The following is a 15,821-nucleotide window of genomic DNA, read 5'->3' on the forward strand; positions in this document are numbered from 1 at the left end:
CATCTTCCTTTCCATCTCCAATGCTTCCCAAGTCTTTAGCTGCTGGCCACAAAGCAAACGTGCACAGAGAGCAAGGTGGTCGCTGCACAGGCGGCTAGCAGCAGAGTACCGCGGTCAGGCGCTCGCCTGATCTCACTGCATTGCAGCATTTGCATGCTTGCATCAGTTTAGCCTGCTGCTTTGGTGCCCTTGCTCCTGTGGTGCCCTAGGCCATGGCCTATGCGGCCTTGCCCTAAATCCGGCCCTGGGTAGGTAAAAGTCAAAAGTTTTTAGCACAGTTCAGGTATGCTTTAAAAGGAAATACATATGGCAGCCTCCATACACCTCGCACTTCAAGTTTCCTTTAAAGATGTCCATCCTTCTTGTCTCCCAGAGTTGTAGGGTACCTTCTGTGTACATTACAGAATGGTATCTTAATACCGCTAGGTTTATTAAATTGTCTCTGAGACAAAAACACGTGTAATAATATTTTCTCTTTCGTAGAACTGGACAAAGCGCAAAGCGCACGTTAATTTAGATAATCTCAGCTACTGGAATTCTGAAAATAACATCCTCTTGGTAGATGCAATTATGTTAATTACGACCAATTAGTCGATCTCTCTCCATTTTAATGGTGGGTCATTAAAGTTAATAGTTGGTATAATATTAGTCTATGTCAGCAGAATCCAAGACTATTGTAGGTTTCCTCAAGGCCGGGGTAATTGCTCATTTCATCCTGCCTTGTAATTTGCCCCTAATGTCCAATTTATTCATTAAACCCTTGTATTTCTAGTATTTGCTTGGCAGAGTGGCTCGCAGTCTAATTTCCAGATGCATTAGGCTGTTATTGTGGAGGAGGGGGATGCCATGTGGGAGATAGAGGGAGGATAGGGAAGCTGTCCAAACATTTATCATGTAGCAGTTATGCCCAGTTAGCATGACTGCGTGCGGCCAGGGTCGTAACTAATAGCCACAAGCCCAGCCCTCTGTGAAAAAGTTCCTGGGGGCCCCACTACCAGGGTATCCCTTTAAAGTGACACTAAAGCGAAAAAAAACCTCATGATATAATGAATTGGTTGTGTAGTATGGATAATTAATAGAAAATTAGTAGCAAACAAAATAGTGCCATATTTTTGTTTTCAGTTATACAGCTTTTTTTTTATAACATTGCATCATTCTCTAATAATTGCAGTTTCCACAATACACTCAGCATTTGAAATGATTTCACAGAGCAGGCTAATGACCCTTTGAACTTTTCTCTGCAGGAAAAACATAAACAAAAAAGAAACAATGAGAGACAGTTGAGATAAGAGCTTCAAAAGACAGTGCTGTCCACAATGTTATAAAGTTGCAGAGCTCACAGAAGCTCTTTTGCAGGGCCGGTTTAAGCAACAATGGAGCCCCAGGGCAAAATAAACCTGGGGGGGCCCCCAACAGATACCCCGGAAAAAATCGGCATTAAGGGACCTTTTTTGCAGCTGGTATAGTCAGGGTGTGAAGCCCCAATCGGTCGGAGCTCCACATTCTGGCTACTCCAGCCTGCATGGGGGACAAGGGGTTAAAAAGTTTCAGGAGGGGGACCCTACATGATTTTTTTTTTTCCCACACTCTAAACATAAAAAAAAAATTGGGAAAATAGGAAAAAATGCCAGGGATCTTCATACAGCCATATTGCGGCTGTATAGCGATCCCTGGCCAAGCGCTGCGGCTGCGTATAGACCCCCTGGAAACCCCGTCAGGAAATTTATTGCGCTTTCGTTTGATGCGTGTAAAATTACACTACCGTTAGGTACTAAAAGTGACATTTACCGCATTTAAAAGTATACTTTTTTCCTTTGAAACTTTAAAATCGATTTTCTCAAAAACTATAAAGTCTTTTTGAAAAATAGTTTTTTCCTCTTATTCCCAATGATCTCCTTAACATATCCTGCAAATTTAGGGTTTCTAGCATTCAAGGTGGATTTGCTATTAACCCTCCTGGCGGTTTGCTAAAAAATCGCCAGGGGGCAGCAAATCTTTTTTTTTTTAATTTTTTTTTTTTTCATGTAGCGAGACAAAGTCTCGCTACATGATAGCCGCTGCTCAGCGGCATCCCCCCAGCCCCTCCGATCGCCGCCGGCGATCGGCGATCAGGAGATCCCGTTCAAAGAACGGGATCTCCTGGAGGGCTTCCCCCGTCGCCATGGCGACGGGGCGGGATGACGTCACCGACGTCAACGACGTCGTGACGTCATAGGGGATTCCGATCCACCCCATAGAGCTGCCTGGCACTGATTGGCCAGGCAGCGCACGGGGTCTGGGGGGGGGGGGCGGCTGCGGCGCGACGGATAGCGGCGGATCGGCGGCGATCGGGCACTGCATGCAGCTAGCAAAGTGCTAGCTGCGTGCAGGAAAAAAAAATTATGCAAATCGGCCCAGCGGGGCCTGAGCGGTGCCTTCCGGCGGCATAGCCCGAGCTCAGCTCGGGCTTACCGCCAGGAAGGTTAACCATTAAAGTCGGCAGGTTTTTAAATGTGTATTTTTTTTCCTTTGAAACTTTAAAATCGATTTTCTCAAAAACTATAAGGCCGATTTGAATTTTTTTTCCTCTTGTAGCCACTGGGGGCCCCTACAAGCTCTGGGGCCCTGGGACAATTGCCCCCTTTGCCTCTATGGTAGCGCCGGCCCTGCTCTTTTCCATAGATAACAAGCTTCTTAACTCTTCCTGTACTGGAAACAATATGAGACTCGTATCTGTGCTACTAATGTTTTATTTCTTAGCTGTACTACACATACAAATCATTATATCATACGTTTATTTTCACTTCAGATTCCCTTTAAATTACCACTCCACGGGAAAAAAGCACGGTAAGCAGTTAAAATCTGACAGAACCAACAGGTTCTGGACTTGTCAATCGCCTTATGGGGGATTCTCAGGGTTTTCTTTGTTTTCAAAAGCATTTCCTGAATGGCAGACTAACTGCCAAAATAGTAAGATAACAACCAGCCTCCCTACTCGCTTGCACACTATTTTGTCAGTTAGACTTAGCAACTGCCATTAAGGAAATGCTTTTGAAAATAAAGAAAACCCTGAGAATCCCCATGAGGAAATGGACTAGTTCAAAACCTGTCAGTGCTGTCAAATTTTAACTGCTAATTTTTTTTGCTGTAGTTAATAACTGATAAATGTAAGCTTATACGTAGCCAGTGTATAAACTGCATCAAACTAGTAGGCGCAAGACCTGTATAATTCATGTGTGTCAGTGATTAAAGGCTTTTTTTACACTAACAGGGTAAACCTGCATTGAGTTACCATACTTTGACAAAAGGGGCCGCAAAAGCAATTAAATTCTGTGGAGACTTTTACACTTATTGCGGTCCTTTGCAGATTTTGAATACTACAACAAAATTGTGAAGGTAAGCTTTCATACTACATGGAATTGGTAAAATTGGCCAATCATGTGGCAATCAAAATGGGATGTGCACCCTAAAGCCTAATACACACTTTCAATTATAATTGGCCAATCAATGACTAATTTTACCACCTCAATGTAGTATGAGGGTTGTTTATCTACATAATCTGCTCATAGTTCTCCATTGTCCCCCATTGCTGAGCGCGGACAGCCCCCCATGGATAGCTGGGACCGCACAGCTCCTCTTCCTGAAGCATGGCCGTGCGCTAGCCGAATGAACCCGCCCATGCATGCGCAGTACCACAGAGCCTGCAGCTCTGGCTTACTCCGCATGCGCAGGCGGGCTCTGCCTCCTATTGCACAGCCACACTGCAGGAAGAGGAGCTGCGTGGTTCCGATATGATTAGCTGCAATTCCTTGTCGCTAATATTCTGGGGGGCCGCGCTCAGCAACAGGGGACATCAGAGCAGGGAGGGAAACCTCAATAGGATCCTGAGGCTTCCCTCTGTTTAGGTAAGTATCTCATTTTGTACCCAAGTTTCGGCTTGAGTACTCTTTAAAGGGGTTGTATCTTTTTAAAAACAAAAACTGACACTTATCTGGGGCCTCTACCGAATGCAGCTGAGCGTGCATGGCCGCAGCCGCTCGCGAGAAGCTCCCAGAGAGGTGAACAGAAGCTAGGATGTGCGCGGCAGTGTAGGCTCAGTTGCATTCGTCTAGTTAGATGAAAATTGGACCATGACCGGCGGCGGGGAACGGAGGATCGTAGAGGATGGGCAGGACCGAACAGCTGCAGGGAGCTGGTAGAAGCTCCTGGTAAGTGTCAGTTTTTGTTTTTAAAAAGATACACAGAACCTCTTTAAGCTTTGGCTTATTAGTAGGGTCTTTACCCTACTAATGGTACACACTTTTAATTATGAATGGCCAATCTCACCACCTCAATGTAGTATGAAGGTTTACCTACATAATCTGCTCCTAATATTCAATCTGTTGACCCTTATACTACATGGATGTGGTAAAATTGGTCAATGATTGGCCAATCATAATTGAAAGAGTGTACCAAGCATTACAGCTAGGAAGGGTAGGCACAGGAGAGAAGTTGGGCTTAGGAATTTAGCAGGGGAGAGGGTCAGTGTCAGGCTAAGTTGTGGGGGCCATGCATAGGTTGGGGACATTTTGGAGGTCCTAATGGCACAAATTCTAATTGCTGAACTTCAGCACGGTAATGAAAGTATTGGATGCCATAATCATAAGTGCGACTTTCAGCAAGTCTGAACCAGGTTATAGGGCATGTCAACACAGAATTGACAGCACGATGGCCAGAAAAGCTGGTAACCTCAGTGCCAACAAATCCTGTAATTACAAGATCCCCTATCGCCAAAAAGACAAGGACGCCTCAACTCCATCAAGCTTAAAAGCTTTTCTGGATGGTTTTCAAAAACTGCTGACAAGGCAAGACTAAACACTGCAACATGAAGTTCCAGATCTCGCCTGTCCTTCCATCCCCTACGAGATGCTGCTGAACTACAATGTGGACAACTTATTTTTTCAGCAAGTGTGAGCTTAACCTCTTCAGCTAGGCACTCTTTGTGGATGAGCATTTGTCTTCAGCAGAGCCGGGACAAGGTCCTCCAGCAGGCAAGGCTGAGACACGAAAATGTGCCCCTCCATCCGTCCCACCCCAGCTGTCACACACTGATTGCTATTAGACTAAGAGGTGCCCCAGGGCCCCAACACCTTAATTTCTAGTTGTCTGGCTTGCAGTCACTGCCATGTATCCCTTTTTCTTATTACTCTCTGCTTCAAACTCAATAGAGGGCTGATTGTTGAGTGAGTTGTGCGTCCCCTCCTACACTGGGCTCTGAGGCTGGAGCCAATCTCGCCTCCACCTCCGCCCGGCCCTGGAGGGGAAAGGGCCATGCAAATCAATGGAGACTTGCACAGTCTGCCTGATGGAACACAGTGTGGCGGAAGTATCAAAATCGCTGCAATCCCGGGACACAGTCTGCAGTGTGTTACTATATGATCTGTGCCTTATGCAGTAATGCAAGTCAATGGGTGACATAGGCAGTGAGCAGAGCGCAGTGTGCTGCATCATGCATGGGCAGACCAACAGGAATCCCAGTGACATACTTCCTGCCCAGTAGGGAGAACTTCACTAGCCAGGGGGTGGCAGTATGCATGTGACCCTGTCGCCACACCATCGCCACGAATCTTGCTAATCTTGCGTGCAACCGGCCATAAGCCAAAGGGCAGTTTTTGGATATTGAGGGGGAGGAGAGACACTCCTACATACTCTGAAATCAACCACAGTGATCATGTCCATTCATTTAGCGCTGTCCAACTGGCGGCCCGCTCGTCTCCCTGAGTTGCAGGCATGGCTTCCGCTATAGGCGCCATGCCTGCAATCTCAAAACGCGCACTTTCCCGTGTCCCCGCTGGCCTGCATCAGCGCTGTCCTCTCCCGTGTCCCCGCTGGCGCTGCCTCAGCTCAGACCTCACAGATCACGGTGACTGAAGAGAGCAGAGTGCGCATGTGTAGTACCCGCATACACGGAGTACTTCACATGCGGACGTGACATCATTTGTCACTTCCGCATGTGAAGTTCATCCGCGCGGGTGCTATGCGCACTCTGCTCTCTTCAGTCACCGTGATCTGTGAGGTCTGAGCTGAGGCAGCGCCAGCGGGGACACGGGAGAGGACAGCGCTGATGACAGGTAATGGGGACTGGACACCTCGCTATCTAACTTGGGGGGCACCTGTCTCTAACTTGGGGGGCACATGTCACTATCTAGCTGGGGGGCACCTGTCACTATCTAACTTGGGGGGCACCTGTCTCTAACTTGGGGGGCACATGTCACTATCTAGCTGGGGGGCACCTGTCACTATCTAACTTGGGGGGCACATGTCACTATCTAGCTGGGGGGCACCTGTCTCTATCTAACTTGGGGGGCACCTGTCACTATCTAACTTGGGGGGCACCTGTCACTATCTAACTTGGGGGGCACATGTCACTATCTAGCTGGGGGGCACCTGTCACTATCTAACTTGGGGGGCACCTGTCTCTATCTAACTTGGGGGGCACCTGTCTCTATCTAACTTGGGGGGCACATGTCACTATCTAGCTGGGGGGCACCTGTCACTATCTAACTTGGGGGGCACCTGTCTCTAACTTGGGGGGCACATGTCACTATCTAGCTGGGGGGCACCTGTCACTATCTAACTTGGGGGGCACCTGTCACTATCTAGCTGGGGGGCACCTGTCACTATCTAACTTGGGGGGCACCTGTCTCTATCTAACTTGGGGGGCACCTGTCTCTATTTAACTTGGGGGGCACCTGTCTCTATCTAACTTGGGGGGCACATGTCACTATCTAGCTGGGGGGCACCTGTCACTATCTAACTTGGGGGCACCTGTCTCTAACTTGGGGGACACATGTCACTATCTAGCTGGGGGGCACCTGTCACTATCTAACTTGGGGGGCACCTGTCACTATCTAGCTGGGGGGCACCTGTCACTATCTAACTTGGGGGGCACCTGTCTCTAACTTGGGGGGTACCTGTCACTATCTAACTTGGGGGGCACCTGTCACTATCTAACTGGGGGGCACCTGTCACTACCTCAGCTGGGGGGACACCTGTCACTATCTAACTGGGAGGCACCTGTCACTACCTCAGCTGGGGGGACACCTGTCACTATCTAACTGGGGGGCACCTGTCACTACCTCAGCTGGCAACACCACAGCATCACCGCCAGCCCAGCCACAGCATCACCGCAAGGCCTTTCAGCCCACACATCATCCCCAATCCAGCCAAAAACACTATTGCCAGGCACAGCAGCCAGTAGAGCAGAATTTAAAAGCCAGGTGAGAGGTGTCAACCATATTTAGGGGGCATTCTGCCTATTTATGTGAAATGCTGTCTATTTATGTGCCTCATGATTTGTTGGGGGCATCATGATTGCTGAATTTGTCTTGTTGGGGGCCTCAAGATTGCTGAATGTGTCTTGTTGGGAGCCTCATGATTTGTTGGGGGCCTCATGATTGCTAAATTTGTCTTGTTGGGGGCATCATGATTGCTGTTGCCACTTTGCGATAAAGTGAGTTTTGGGTTGCAGCTTGGGCACTCGGCTTCCAAAAGGTTTGCCACCACTGTCCTGATCTAATGTTCCACATTGCTAACTTCATGTAAATTTGTCTCCACCCGTGGCCACACCCACATTCTGGTCCATGGCCACACCCATTTTTCGGCGCGGCGCGCTACGCAGAGCGGTACCCTTGTTTTTCAGTGCACGCAACTTCAATGACCTCTTGAATTGCATTTTGTGGGGATCTGCTGCCAATTGCATTGCATTTTGTGGAAAGTGCTGCCAATCTAATTGTCCTTTAATTGGGGGGGCGGGGGGGGGGGGGGGCTCCAGCAAGAACCTTCTGCCCTCCACCATGGGGTCAGAAAAAAAAATGGCCCTCCATGCCCATGAAGTTGGACAGCACTAGGGTGACCTAAGTTGCAAGTGTGTATGGGCTTTTATATTAAATGAGGCCTAGAGAAGGGGTGTGGTGGGTGCAAGTCATAGATACTCCTTTAAGACAGAATATCATGTCACTTAATGTTTTGACTTATTTACCTGTAAATCTGTAGTTCCATCTACTTAGAAATACACCAAAATACTTATTTTTAAAGAAAAGGTATCAGTTGCACAGCAGTCACAAAACACCCAACCTAAAATGGATTAGGTGTCAGGGTGTGGGGCGTGCCAGGTATAGGAAAGATACATTACGTTACTCTTTAGTCAGACTCAGAACTAGGCCTCCTGTACCTCTGGGCCAGTGACAGTCGGTTTCCGTAGCAACTGACATTTCCTCTCAGTGAACATGCTTGTAGCACAAGTGGCCTTCCCAGGGGTATCAGACAACAAGGCCTGCAGACAACGTTCACAGCCGGCCTCACCTCGCAGAGGTTATTTTACCCTGGAGGTCATCTGATCTCTATTCCCATGATGAGACTTTAGGAGGATATCCAGAAAGACAAGAAAGAAAGCCATAAATATGACAAAATGCTGCCTATTATCACTAGAGAGGGGTCATTGCTGCACATGATGTCAGGGTCTCCTTTCCAGAAAACTAAAACGCAGAGGCTAACCTAGGAGCAGCAGTGGTGCTTCGAAATTTCGCATCGTAATTCATCGTTTTCCATCGTAATCGTAATGCGAAATTTACGGAAGATGCGTAATAAATTACGTGTGGACCGTAATTATGTATCGTAATTTCGTATAACTTCGTAACTTCGCGAAATTATGGTTCATTACAATATTAGTCATTTTGCATTGATGCACGCTTACAAATTTCCGCATGCGGACATGTTATGTTAGCGACGCGCATGCGCTGTTTAATGCGTATGTCTATACGCATCATAATCATGATTGTACGCATTAAAATATAGTATGCGCATGCGCAGTGGCTAGTTTAGTGATGCGTAATTACGTTACGCAATTTCATTTACACGCGTAGTATCATAGCCGTAACTACGCTGTACCCGTAACTTTGTAAAATACTACGCGAAGTTTAATGCGAAGTTTTAGGATGCGGAAAACTTTGCGAAATTTGCGAAACAAAGTTTTTTGCCCATTACGAGCACCACTAACTAAAATGCACAGGCTAACCTAGGAGCACACTAACTAAAAGGCACAGGCTAACCTAGGAGCACACTAACTAAAAGGCATAGGCTAACCTAGGAGCACACTAACTAAAAGGCAGAGGCTAACCTAGGAGCACACTAACTAAAAGGCACAGGCTAACCTAGGAGCACACTAACTAAAAGGCAGAGGCTAACCTAGGAGCACACTAACTAAAATGCACAGGCTAACCTAGGAGCACACTAACTAAAATGCACAGGCTAACCTAGGAGCACACTAACTAAAAGGCAGAGGCTAACCTAGGAGCACACTAACTAAAAGGCACAGGCTAACCTAGGAGCACACTAACTAAAAGGCACAGGCTAACCTAGGAGCACACTAACTAAAAGGCACAGGCTAACCTAGGAGCACACTAACTAAAAGGCACAGGCTAACCTAGGAGCACACTAACTAAAATGCACAGGCTAACCTAGGAGCACACTAACTAAAAGGCACAGGCTAACCTAGGAGCACACTAACTAAAATGCACAGGCTAACCTAGGAGCACACTAACTAAAAGGCACAGGCTAACCTAGGAGCACAAAGAAACAAAGTACACAGTTCCACTGCGCTCAATCGGTCTCGATGCCACACGTTTAAATCACCCTTGAGTGCTGCTCCACTGTTGCTCAGGGATCAGAGCAAAAACTGGTAAATACAGAAAGAAAAGAAAAAGAGAGGAGCGCTCTCTAGTGTATTAACTTTTTAATTTTGAGCTTCTAAGCGCAAAGCGATAAAATAACACGTACAGTGTATATGTAAAATCAAAGCATATCACATAGGTGTAGTACGTCACCGCGTCCTGATGTTAATTCATCTGCCTGGTACGCCTCCGCAGTATGGCCAGTATTGCGGGGAATCCTAGGATTGGAGAAGCGCCGGCGGGGTCCAGAACACGGGGACTCGGCAGCTGCCCTGCGTCTACTGCGTCATGACGCGTTTCGGCGTTCCACGCCTTCGTCAGATCCTATGTGATATGCTTTGATTTTACATATACACTGTACGTGTTATTTTATCGCTTTGCGCTTAGAAGCTCAAAATTAAAAAGTTAATACACTAGAGAGCGCTCCTCTCTTTTTCTTTTCTTTCTGTATTAACCTAGGAGCACACTAACTAAAAGGCACAGGCTAACCTAGGAGCACACTAACTAAAAGGCACAGGCTAACCTAGGAGCACACTAACTAAAAGGCACAGGCTAACCTAGGAGCACACTAACTAAAAGGCACAGGCTAACCTAGGAGCACACTAACTAAAAGGCACAGGCTAACCTAGGAGCACAGATGCGTAGCTTGGGGGGGTCCGGGTAGGACAAGTGCCCCCGGGCGCTGGATCCCCAAGGGCGCCCAGCTGCAGTGTCTTTTTTTTTTTTCCTTTAAATGTATTTTCGCCGCCAGCAGCGCCGGGCCTCCACTGTCAGTGACGTCACCAGTGACGTCACACGTCATTGCCGCACCGCCGCGCAGCGTCCATAGCAGTGGAACGCTGCGCAGAGCGGCAGAGAGACCGAGGCGCCGCCAGCCAGCCCGATCCTATTGGCTGCCGAGGACTAGTCACAAGGTAGGCAGGGAGGGAAGAAGGCAGGTGGAGACTGGAGTTGGAGACAGCGCGTGGCCGTGGAGCCGGACGGGGACAACGATTAAATCAGACAGCCAGCCCAGGGCTGCCTGGCGGAGGAGGACCAGAGCCTATTAGGCATATATTGACGCTGACGGTGAGGCTCACTGCGAGAGAGGAAGCCTGGCAGAGGGAGGGTGATTGAGCGTGAGCCTGGGGGGAGAGGGGGTGGTTCTGTTGGGGGAGAGCAGCGATTAGGTTAGGTAGGATGTCTCAGTCTCCTACTATTCCTATAAACAGTTTATGGAACATGCTGCGGGAAGGTTGGGCATAGTTGATTGGAGGAGGTGGGGGGGTTAAGAAGGTGTATATATGACATACATACATACATATCATCATGTCATATATAATACCTTCTTACTCCTCCACCTCCTCCAAATCAACTATACCCAACCTTCCTGCAGATTCCATAAATTGTTTATAGGAGACATACTGACCCCCCCTAGATAGACAGAGAGGCCCACCCTACCTTCATATATACCTTCATACACATATCAATGATATGTGCAGGAAGCAAGGTTGTGTATAGTTGATTGGGAGGAGGTGAAAGGGTTAGAAGGTATATATGACATGATGATATGTATGTATGAAGGTATATATGAAGGGTGGGGTCTATCGATCTATATTTAATTTAGGTATATATGATGTGAAGGAGGGGGTCAGTAGGTGGGGGTATGTGCCATGTGGTGATAGGTTGAGGTTTATCTTCGTGTCTCCAGGGGGTATCAGGTGAGAGCATGCAAATAAATTCTCCACCAGTTAAAAATGTATGTAAAAGCCCGCCGAGTCTGCCTGGCGCCCCACCCCAGCCAGGCAAAGAAAGAAATGAGGGGGGCAGAGAAATGGGATAATAATAATTTTAGAAAAGATATAAGTATTGCCTGCCATTGTTGCTGCAGCATCCTCTTAACTCCCCCCCTTCCCCTCCTGTCTTTCCATAATTCCATTACAGGACACACAGGCAATTTTGGATGCACCATTACCTGCGAAGCTCTGCCCACATATTTTTTGGCAATGGTGCTGCCTGCCAGAGCTCAGCCCAGATCCATTCTTATCCAGCAGCTGTAGGCTGCAACCGGCCTGACTGTGTTGTATGTTTTCTGCCAGCCTACTGGCTACTGTGACCCCTCACTCCCAGACACACCAGCCCCCCCCCCCTCTCTTCACAGCTGACCAAGGTCTCCAGTCCACTGCCCACCAAACCACCAGGCAGTGAGCCTGAAGCCTGTAGCCAGAGGCCCCTGGCTACAGGGAGCTCACAATCTAGTCCTACCACACTCCTAGTGTAATCCTGCCTATGTCCTACCATATTATTCTTATGTATTTATATTATTGGATATCTTCATCCAACAGCTTGCTTGGCAGGTCTGCTTACACTACTGCCAACTTCCTGTACATTTGGCTCCACCCATAACCACGCCCACAATTAGTATGTGGCCACGCCCCTTTTTGGCGCGGCACGCAACATTCACCTTAGGGGGCGCATTAATAGTCTTTGTCCCCGGGCGCTGAAAGCCCTAGCTACGCCTCTGTAGGAGCACACTAACTAAAAGGCACAGGCTAACCTAGGAGCACACTAACTAAAATGCACAGGCTAACCTAGGAGCACACTAACTAAAATGCACAGGCTAACCTAGGAGCACACTAACTAAAAGGCACAGGCTAACCTAGGAGCACACTAACTAAAAGGCACAGGCTAACCTAGGAGCACACTAACTAAAAGGCACAGGCTAACCTAGGAGCACACTAACTAAAAGGCACAGGCTAACCTAGGAGCACACTAACTAAAATGCACAGGCTAACCTAGGAGCACACTAACTAAAAGGCACAGGCTAACCTAGGAGCACACTAACTAAAAGGCACAGGCTAACCTAGGAGCACACTAACTAAAAGGCACAGGCTAACCTAGGAGCACACTAACTAAAATGCACAGGCTAACCTAGGAGCACACTAACTAAAATGCAGAGGCTAACCTAGGAGCACACTAACTAAAAGGCACAGGCTAACCTAGGAGCATACTAACTAAAAGGCACAGGCTAACCTAGGCGCACACTAACTAAAATGCACAGGCTAACCTAGGAGCACACTAACTAAAATGCAGAGGCTAACCTAGGAGCACACTAACTAAAAGGCACAGGCTAACCTAGAAGCACACTAACTAAAAGGCACAGGCTAACCTAGGAGCACACTAACTAAAAGGCACAGGCTAACCTAGGAGCAGGGGCGTAGCAATAGGGGGTGCAGAGGTAGCGACCGCATCGGGGCCCTTGGGCCAGAGGGGCCCCGAAAGGCCCTCCCTCAACTACAGTATTAGCTCTCTATTGGTCCTGTGCTCATAATTATCACTTCTATAGATACTTTGAATAGTGGTAATCACTAACAAACTGCTCCCCATCCCCTTCTTGCACCTCTGACACTGTAGTTGCCATTGGCAGGTTTTGGTGCGCAGTGGCAATTTTTATGTATAGAGTGCTTGGGGGGCCCCACTGTAAAACTTGCATCAGGGCCCACAGCACCTTAGCTACGCCACTGCCTAGGAGCACACTAACTAAAAGGCAGAGGCTAACCTAGGTGCACACTAACTAAAAGGCACAGGCTAACCTAGGAGCACACTAAGTAAAAGGCACAGGCTAACCTAGGAGCACACTAACTAAAAGGCAGAGGCTAACCTAGGCGCACACTAAGCAAGATCACCTGCATTGCGGAAAACGCAAGCATTTTTTGCACATAATGAAAGTCTGTGGGTTTCATAAAAACGCATATCTATGCATAAAAATAATGCAATCACACATAATATATTCCAATGGAGTTGCATAAGAAGTGCGTTTCACTGCGTTTTTACATGTTTTTTTTTATAAAATAAATATGAAACTGTATTTTTCTCTATGAAAAAACAGAAATGAATGAGAAAATGCAAATTCACTAAAAATGCATAAAATTGTAAGTGCAATCGCAAACAATACAAAAACACAAAAATACAAAAATATGCAAATATGCAAAAATGCACAATGCAAAAAAAATGTTTTGTTATTTTTCACAGTCAAGTGTGCTCCTATCCAGAGGGAAAAAATGTGTAGGAGTAATAATAATTATTATTGTTTTATTGTTATTATCATCATTGCACATATCATCATCATATTGGTAGCATAGTTATAAATTTATAAATTTATTTTTAAAGCGCTATAATTATTATTATGAATTCTATTGTTATTATTGCTGTTGTTGTAGTTGCAGTTGTTAATTTTATTTTATTTGTTTTGATTACAATAGACATTGAAGCCAAGCTACACCTTAATTTGATCCGCACCTAAAAAAGTTTTTTTCAGGTAATACGGTGGCCTGCGCAGTCGCAGTAAGCTCCCCCTATGACACGCATGCGCTCTGTTGTGGATACACAGATGACGCCAATCCTTCCACGAGTCGGTGATCTTTGGAGGCGGCCAGTGGGAGGCAGAAGAAGACTGGAGCTGCAGCGAGGGACACACGTGACTTGCAGGGGCTGGAAGAAGCCACAGGTAAGTAAACATAATGGGCTTGATTCACAAAGCGGTGCTAACTGTTAGCATGCTGGTGAAAAGCCCTCTATCACGCCTAAACTCAGTTTAGGCATGATAAGTTTAGGCGTGATAAGTTTAGGTGTGATAAGTTTAGGTGTGATAACTATAGCACCAACTGGGTTAGCACCGCAGTGCACAGCTGATCAAAAGTTTTGCGCTAGCAAAGTCTGGTGCACTTCGCATAGAGTTTAATGGCGCTGCTTTGCGTGCGGGACTTTGCGCGCAATCTAAACTTATCTAAACTTATCGCGCCTAAACTTATCACGCCTAAACTTATCACGCCTAAACTTATCACGCCTAAACTGGCTTTTCACCAGCGTGGTGCAATGGTTATCACGCCTAAAGTCTCTAACTGGGTTAGCACCGCTTTGTGAACCGAGCCCAATTTTCTTTACTCACCTCTTGCATCCTTTAATTAGTGCAGTGCAGCTTTTTCACAAGGAAGGGTCAACTAACAAATGTTGAAGTTATTTTCTTCCAAATTAGGAAGTACGAAGGGATAGCGTTGCGAGAAGGTTCCTGCAGCAGCTCCTTTGAATTGGCTACCACAATGAAGTTCTTTTATGTGGTTCTTTTTCCTGATACGACTGGGGATTCTCCAATTTGGGCTGAAATTCTGCTTATCTGCAGTGGTTTTATATGCAAATAAAAGTACTATTGAGTGATCCCGTAACAGGGCGGATTGTTTGTCCTTCTCCTTCTGAGGATTAATTGGGGGAATTTGGTGACACTATAGGAGGCCCATTGTCTAGAGGTTGATGGAGCTACCTTACTTCCCTAAAATGGGAAAAAACGAGTGGATAAGCTTACGTAAATTCACTTCACTTCTCCAATCAGGTTACCCACGTCTGGGAAGAGGAAAAACTTTGACCTCGGAGGACCCTGGGAGTTATTGTGCATAAAACTGGACCTGTCATGCATGAACTGTTAAGGCAATCATTTCAAAAAGTCGACCTACTGAAATACATCTTAGTTATGGGAAGGGAACTAGAATCTCTTTTGGAGTTGTACACCTGTTTATGTCCTCATTGCAGGGATTGTCTGTCACTTCCTGTCCTTCTGACCTCCATGCCTTTAGTATGCACCCTGGTGGTCTCAGAGACCACCATGCATACTAAATAAGTCAATGCATTACAAAGTGAGAAGTAAAAAAAATAGAAGAGAGATCAAGAAATTATTGATATTCGCCATATAATTTGTTTATATTGTTTGATCCACAATCAGTCTGCACGTAATCATCTTTACTACTGGCAGACATGAAAAAAACTAGACAGCACCAACTGCTATTATGCATAACCACACCTCCTAATGATGCGATAGGCTAAAAGGTTGTTTTTTTATCGATATACATATGCACAGGGGGAGATACTGTTTGCTTGGCAATTGATAACTGTCAGGACCATGGTTATGACATCACACTGTGGGAGGGGTTTCACCACAATATCAGCCATACAGACCTATAGATGATCTATTTGCGAAAAGGTACCAGTAAATATTTTCCATGGGAAAAGGGGTATCAGCTACTGATTGGGAAATTCAATCCTTGTTTAAGGCTCCTGTTTAAAGTGAAGCCTTGGGTTAAAATCCACATACTTACCTAAGAA

The sequence above is a fragment of the Hyperolius riggenbachi genome, chromosome 7, assembly GCF_040937935.1.
Source record: "Hyperolius riggenbachi isolate aHypRig1 chromosome 7, aHypRig1.pri, whole genome shotgun sequence".
Taxonomy (NCBI): domain Eukaryota; kingdom Metazoa; phylum Chordata; class Amphibia; order Anura; family Hyperoliidae; genus Hyperolius; species Hyperolius riggenbachi.